The following is a 6,727-nucleotide window of genomic DNA, read 5'->3' as shown; positions in this document are numbered from 1 at the left end:
TAGCCAAAGTGATCCTGAGAAAGAAGAATGGAACTGGAGGAATCAACCTACCTGACTTCAGGCTCTACTACAAAGCCACAGTTATCAAGACAGTATGGTACTGGCACAAAGACAGAAATATAGATCAATGCAACAAAATAGAAAGCCCAGAGATAAATCCACGCACATACGGACACCTTATCTTTGACAAAGGAGGCTAGAATATACAATGGATTAAAGACAATCTCTTTAACAAATGATGCTGGGAAATCTGGTCAACCACTTGTAAAAGAATGAAACTAGACCACTTTCTAACACCATCCACAAAAATAAACTCAAAATGGATTAAAGATCTAAACATAAGACCAGAAACTATAAAACTCCTAGAGGAGAACATAGGCAAAACACTCTCTGACATACATCAAAGCAATTTATAGATTCAATGCAATTCCTATCAAGCTACCAACAGTATTCTTCACAGAGCTAGAACAAATAATTTCACAATTTGTATGGAAATACAAAAAACCTCGAATTAAATTTATTTTTTTATTGAAGGATAATTGCTTTACAGAATTTTGTTGTTTTCTGTCAAACTTCAACATGAATCAGCCATAGGTATGCATATATCCCCTCCCTTTTGAACCTCCTTCTCATCTCCCTCCCCATCCTATACCTCTAGTTTGATATAGAGCACCTGTTTGAGTTTTCTGAGCCATACAGCAAATTCTCATTTGCTATCTATTTAACACATGCTAATATAAGTTTCCATGTTGCTCTCTCCATACAGCTCACCTTCTCATCCCCTCTCCCCGTGTCCATAAGTCTATTTTCTATGTCTGTTTCACCACTATTGCCCTGTAAATAAATTCTTCCGCACCATTTTTCTAGATTCTGGAGAAGAAATGTGTATATATGTGCGTTAGAATATATGTTTATCTTTCTCTTTCTGACTCACTTCACTCTATACAAGGTTCTAGGTTCATTCACCTCGTCAGAACTGACTCAAATGCGTTCCTTTTTATGTCTGAGTAATACTTCATTGTGTACAGGTCCCACTACTACTTTATCCATTCATCTGTCGATGGGCATCTAGGTTGCTTCCATGTTCTAGCTATTGTAAATAGTGGTGCAGTGAACAATGGGATAATGCATCTTTTTCAATTTTGGTTTCCTCGGGCTATATGCCAAGGAGTAGGATTGCTGGGTCATATGGTGGTTTTATTCCTAGTTTTTTAAGGAATCTCCATACCATCTTCCATAGTGGCTGTATCAATTTACATTTGCACCAACACTGCAAGGGCGTTCTCTTTTCTCCACACCCTCTCCAACATTTATTGTTTGTAGACTTTTTGATGAGGGCCATTCTGACTGGTGTGAGGTGATATCTCATTGCAGTTTTGATTTGCATTTCTCTAATAATGAGTGATGTTGAGCATCCTTTCATGTGTCTGTTAGCCATCTGTATGTCTTCTTTGGAGGAGTGTCTGTTTAGGTCTTTTCCCCACTTTTTGATTGGGTTGTTTGTTCTTCTGGTATTGAGTTGTATGAGCTGCTTGTATATTTTGAATATTAATCCTTTGTCAGTTGTTTCATTTACTATTATTTTCTCCCATTCTGAGGATTGTCTTTTCACTTTGCTTATACTTTCCCTTGATATGCAAAAGCTTTTAAAGTTTAATCAGATTCCACTTGTTTACTTTAGTTTTTATTTCTGTTATTCTAGGAGGTGGGTCATAGTGGATCTTGCTTTGATTTATGTCATCGAGTATTCTGACTATGTTTTCCTCTAAGAGTTTTATAGTTTCTGCTCTTACATTTAGGTCTGTAATCCATTTTAAGTTTGCTTTTGTGTATGGTGTTAAGAAGTGTTCTAATTTCATTCTTTCACATGTCACTGTCCAGTTTTCCTAGCACCATTTATTGAAGAGGCTGTCTTTGCCCCATTGTATATTCTTACCTCCTTTGTAAAAAATAATGTATCCCTAGGTGCATGGGTTTATTTCTGGGCTTTCTATCTTGTTGCATTGGTCTATATTTCTGTTTTTATGGCAGTACCATACTGTCTTGATGACTGTAGCTTTGTAGTATATTCTGAAGTCAGAAAGGTTGATTCCTCCAGCTCCATTCTTCTTTCTCAAGACTGCTTTGGCTATTCAGGGTCTTTTGCATTTTCATATGAATTGTAAAATTTTTTGTTCTAGTTCTGTGAAAAATGCGATTGGTAATTTGATAGGGATTGCATTGAATCTGTAGATTGTATTTGGTAGTATAGTCATTTTCACAATATTGATTCTTCCTACCCAGGAACATGGAATATCTTTCCATCTGTTTATGTTGTCTTTGATTTCTTCCATCAGTGTCTTGTAATTTTCTGTGTACAGTTCTTTTGTCTCCTTAGATAAGTTTATTCCTAGATATTTAATTCTTTTTTGTTTCAATGGTGAATGGGATTGATTCCTTAGTTTCTCTTTCTGATTTTTTATTGTTAGTATATAGAAATGTAAGTGATTTCTGTGTATTGATTTTGTATCCTGCAACTTTGCTATATTCACTGATTAGCTCTAGTAATTTTCTGATACTATCTTTAGGGTTTTCTATGTACAGTATCATGTCATCTGCAAACAGTGAAAGCTTTACTTCTTTTAAAATCTGTATTCCTGAGAGGAGCCAAGATGGCGGAGGAGTAGGACGGGGAGAACACTTTCTCCCCCACAAATTCATCAAAAGAGCATTTAAACGTCGAGTAAATTCCACAAAACAACTTCTGAATGCCGGCAGAGGACATCAGGCACCCAGAAAAGCAATCCAACTCTTTGAAAGGAGCGCGACTGAACAAAGAGAAGAAATACAGCTCCACCCATCAGAACACTGACACAAGCTTCCCTAACCAGGAAACCTTGACAAGCCACCTGTACAAACCCACACACAGTGAGGAAAAGCCACAATAAAGAGAACTCCACAAACTGCCAGAATACAGAAAGGACACCCCAAACTCAGCAATTTAAACAAGATGAAGAGACAGAGGAATAGCCAGCAGATAAAGGAACAGGATAAATGCCCACCAAACCAAACAAAAGAGGAAGAGATAGGGAATCTTCCTGATAAAGAATTCCGAATAATGATAGTGAAATTGATCCAAAATCTTGAAATTAAAATGGAATCACAGATAAATAGCTTGGAGACAAGGATTGAGAAGATGCAAGAAAGGTTTTTTTTTGTTTTGTTTTGTTTTGTTTTGTTTTGGAATATATAATGGCACTACTCAGATATCTTGCCCTATCTTTCCTTATTTTCACTGCATGCATTTAATCACTGTATTACTTAATGTTTGATTTGTTATTATGGGCATTTCAAATAGACAAGCATGAAATTGTAATGACAAGAAGCCTATTTTATATTGAGGATATATGCATTTGTATTTCACACACCAGAGATATTAAACACTGATTAATTTTATGCTGCTGTTTATTAAAAATGTTTACCATAAACTATTTCCTGAATATTGCTATCATGGAGGTATTTGGGAATTTTAATATTATTTTTCCTGATGTTTGACATTTCATAGAAAGAGGAATCATAATTTCTATTTACTGCTATTTCATTGAAATGCTTTTTTTTTTTCAGGTAAGCTGCTTTTTTTCTTTTCCATGTGCGCTTAAGAAAAAGGTGAAATTCATTGTTTTGGGATGAAATGTCCTATAGATATCAATTAGGTCTAACTGGTCTATTGTATCATTTAAAGTTTGTGTTTCTTTGTTAATTTTCTGTTTAGTTGATCTATCCATAGGTGTGAGTGGGGTATTAAAGTCTCCCACTTTTATTATGTTATTGTTAATTTCTCCTTTCATACTTGTTAGCATTTGTCTTACATACTGCGGTGCTCCCATGTTGGGTGCATATATATTTATAATTGTTATATCTTCTTCTTGGATTGATCCTTTGATCATTATGTAGTGACCTTCTTTGTCTCTTTTCACAGCCTTTGTTTTAAAGTCTAATTTATCTGATACGAGTATTGTGACTCCTGCTTTCTTTTGGTCCCTATTTGCATGGAAAATCTTTTTCCAGCCCTTCACTTTCAGTCTGTATGTGTCCCCTGTTTTGAGGTGGGTCTCCTGTAGACAACATATGTAGGGGTCTTGTTTTTGTATCCATTCAGCCAGTCTTTGTCTTTTGGTTGGGGCATTCAACCCATTTACGTTTAAGGTAATTACTGATAAGTATGATCCCGTTGCCATTTACTTTATTGTTTGGGGTTCGAGTTTATACACCATTTTTGTGTTTCCTGTCTAGAGAATATCCTTTAGTATTTGTTGGAGAGCTGGTTTGGTGGTGCAGAATTCTCTCAGCTTTTGCTTGTCTGAAAAGCTTTTGATTTCTCCTTCATACTTAAATGAGATCCTTGCTGGGTACAATAATCTGGGCTGTAGGTTATTTTCTTTCATCATTTTAAGTATGTCTTGCCATTCCCTCCTGGCTTGAAGAGTTTCTATTGAAAGATCAGCTGTTATCCTTATGGGTATTCCCTTGTGTGTTATTTGTTGTTTTTCCCTTGCTGCTTTTAATATTTGTTCTTTGTGTTTGATCTTTGTTAATTTGATTAATATGTGTCTTGGGGTGTTTCTCCTTGGGTTTATCCTGTTTGGGACTCTCTGGGTTTCTTGGACTTGGGTGATTATTTCCTTCCCCATTTTAGGGAAGTTTTCAACTATTATCTCCTCAAGTATTTTCTCATGGTCTTTCTTTTTGTCTTCTTCTTCTGGAACCCCTACGATTCGAATGTTGTAGCGTTTAACATTGTCCTGGAGGTCTCTGAGATTGTCCTCATTTCTTTTAATTTGTTTTTCTTTTATCCTCTCTGATTCATTTATTTCTACCATTCTGTCTTCTAATTCACTAATCCTATCTTCTGCCTCTGTTATTCTACTATTTGTTGCCTCCAGAGTGTTTTTAATTTCATGTATTGCGTTATTCATTATATATTGACTCTTTTTTATTTCTTCTAGGCAAGAAAGGTTTAACAAGGACCTAGAAGAAATAAAAAAGAGTCAATATATAATGAATAATGCAATACATGAAATTAAAAACACTCTGAAGGCAACAAATAGTAGAATAGAGGCAGAAGATAGGATTAGTGAATTAGAGGATAGAATGGTAGAAATAAATGGATCAGAGAGAATAAAAGAAAAACGAATTAAAAGAAATGAGGACAATCTCAGAGACCTCCAGGACAATATTAAACGCTACAACATTTGAATCATAGGGGTTCCAGAAGAAGAAGACAAAAAGAAAGACCATGAGAAAATACTTGAGGAGATAATAGTTGAAAACTTCCCTAAAATGGGGAAGGAAATAATCACCCAAGTCCAAGAAACCCAGAGAATCCCAAACAGGATAAACCCAAGGCGAAACACCCCAAGACACATATTAATCAAATTAACAAAGATCAAACACAAAGAACAAATATTAAAAGCAGCAAGGGAAAAACAACAAATAACACACAAGGGAATTCCCATAAGGCTAACAGCTGATCTTTCAATAGAAACTCTTCAAGCCAGGAGGGAATGGCAAGACATACTTAAAATGATGAAAGAAAATAACCTACAGCCCAGATTATTGTATCCAGCAAGGATCTCATTTAAGTATGAAGGAGAAATCAAAAGCTTCTCAGACAAGCAAAAGCTGAGAGAATTCTGCACCACCAAACCAGCTCTCCAACAAATACTAAAGGATATTCTCTAGACAGGAAACACAAAAATGGTGTATAAACTCGAACCCCAAACAATAAAGTAAATGGCAACAGGATCATACTTATCAGTAATTACCTTAAACATAAATGGGTTGAATGCCCCAACCAAAAGACAAAGACTGGCTGAATGGATACAAAAACAAGACCCCTACATATGTTGTCTACAGGAGACCCACCTCAAAACAGGGGACACATACAGACTGAAAGTGAAGGGCTGGAAAAAGATTTTCCATGCAAATAGGGACCAAAAGAAAGCAGGAGTCGCAATACTCGTATCAGATAAAATAGACTTTAAAACAAAGGCTGTGAAAAGAGACAAAGAAGGTCACTACATAATGATCAAAGGATCAATCCAAGAAGAAGATATAACAATTATAAATATATATGCACCCAACACGGGAGCACCGCAGTATGTAAGACAAATGCTAACAAGTATGAAAGGAGAAATTAACAATAACACAATAATAGTGGGAGACTTTAATACCCCACTCACACCTATGGATAGATCAACTAAACAGAAAATTAACAAGGAAACACAAACTTTAAATGATACAATAGACCAGTTAGACCTAATTGATATCTATAGGACATTTCATCCCAAAACAATGAATTTCACCTTTTTTCTCAAGCGCACATGGAACCTTCTCCAGGATAGATCACATCCTGGGCCATAAAGCTAGCCTTGGTAAATTCAAAAAAATAGAAATCATTCCAAGCATCTTTTTTGACCACAATGCAGTAAGATTAGATCTAAATTACAGGAGAAAAACTATTAAAAATTCCAACATATGGAGGATGAACAACACCCTGCTGAATAACCAACAAATCACAGAAGAAATCAAAAAAGAAATCAAAATTTGCATAGAAACGAATGAAAATGAAAACACAACAACCCAAAACCTGTGGGACACAGTAAAAGCAGTCCTAAGGGGAAAGTTCATAGCAATACAGGCACACCTCAAGAAACAAGAAAAAAGTCAAATAAATAACCTAACTCTA

Source organism: Bison bison, unplaced genomic scaffold (assembly GCF_000754665.1).
Source record: "Bison bison bison isolate TAMUID 2011002044 unplaced genomic scaffold, Bison_UMD1.0 scf7180017864289, whole genome shotgun sequence".
In the NCBI taxonomy this organism is placed as follows: domain Eukaryota; kingdom Metazoa; phylum Chordata; class Mammalia; order Artiodactyla; family Bovidae; genus Bison; species Bison bison.
Note: the sequence above shows the minus strand (reverse complement) of the source record.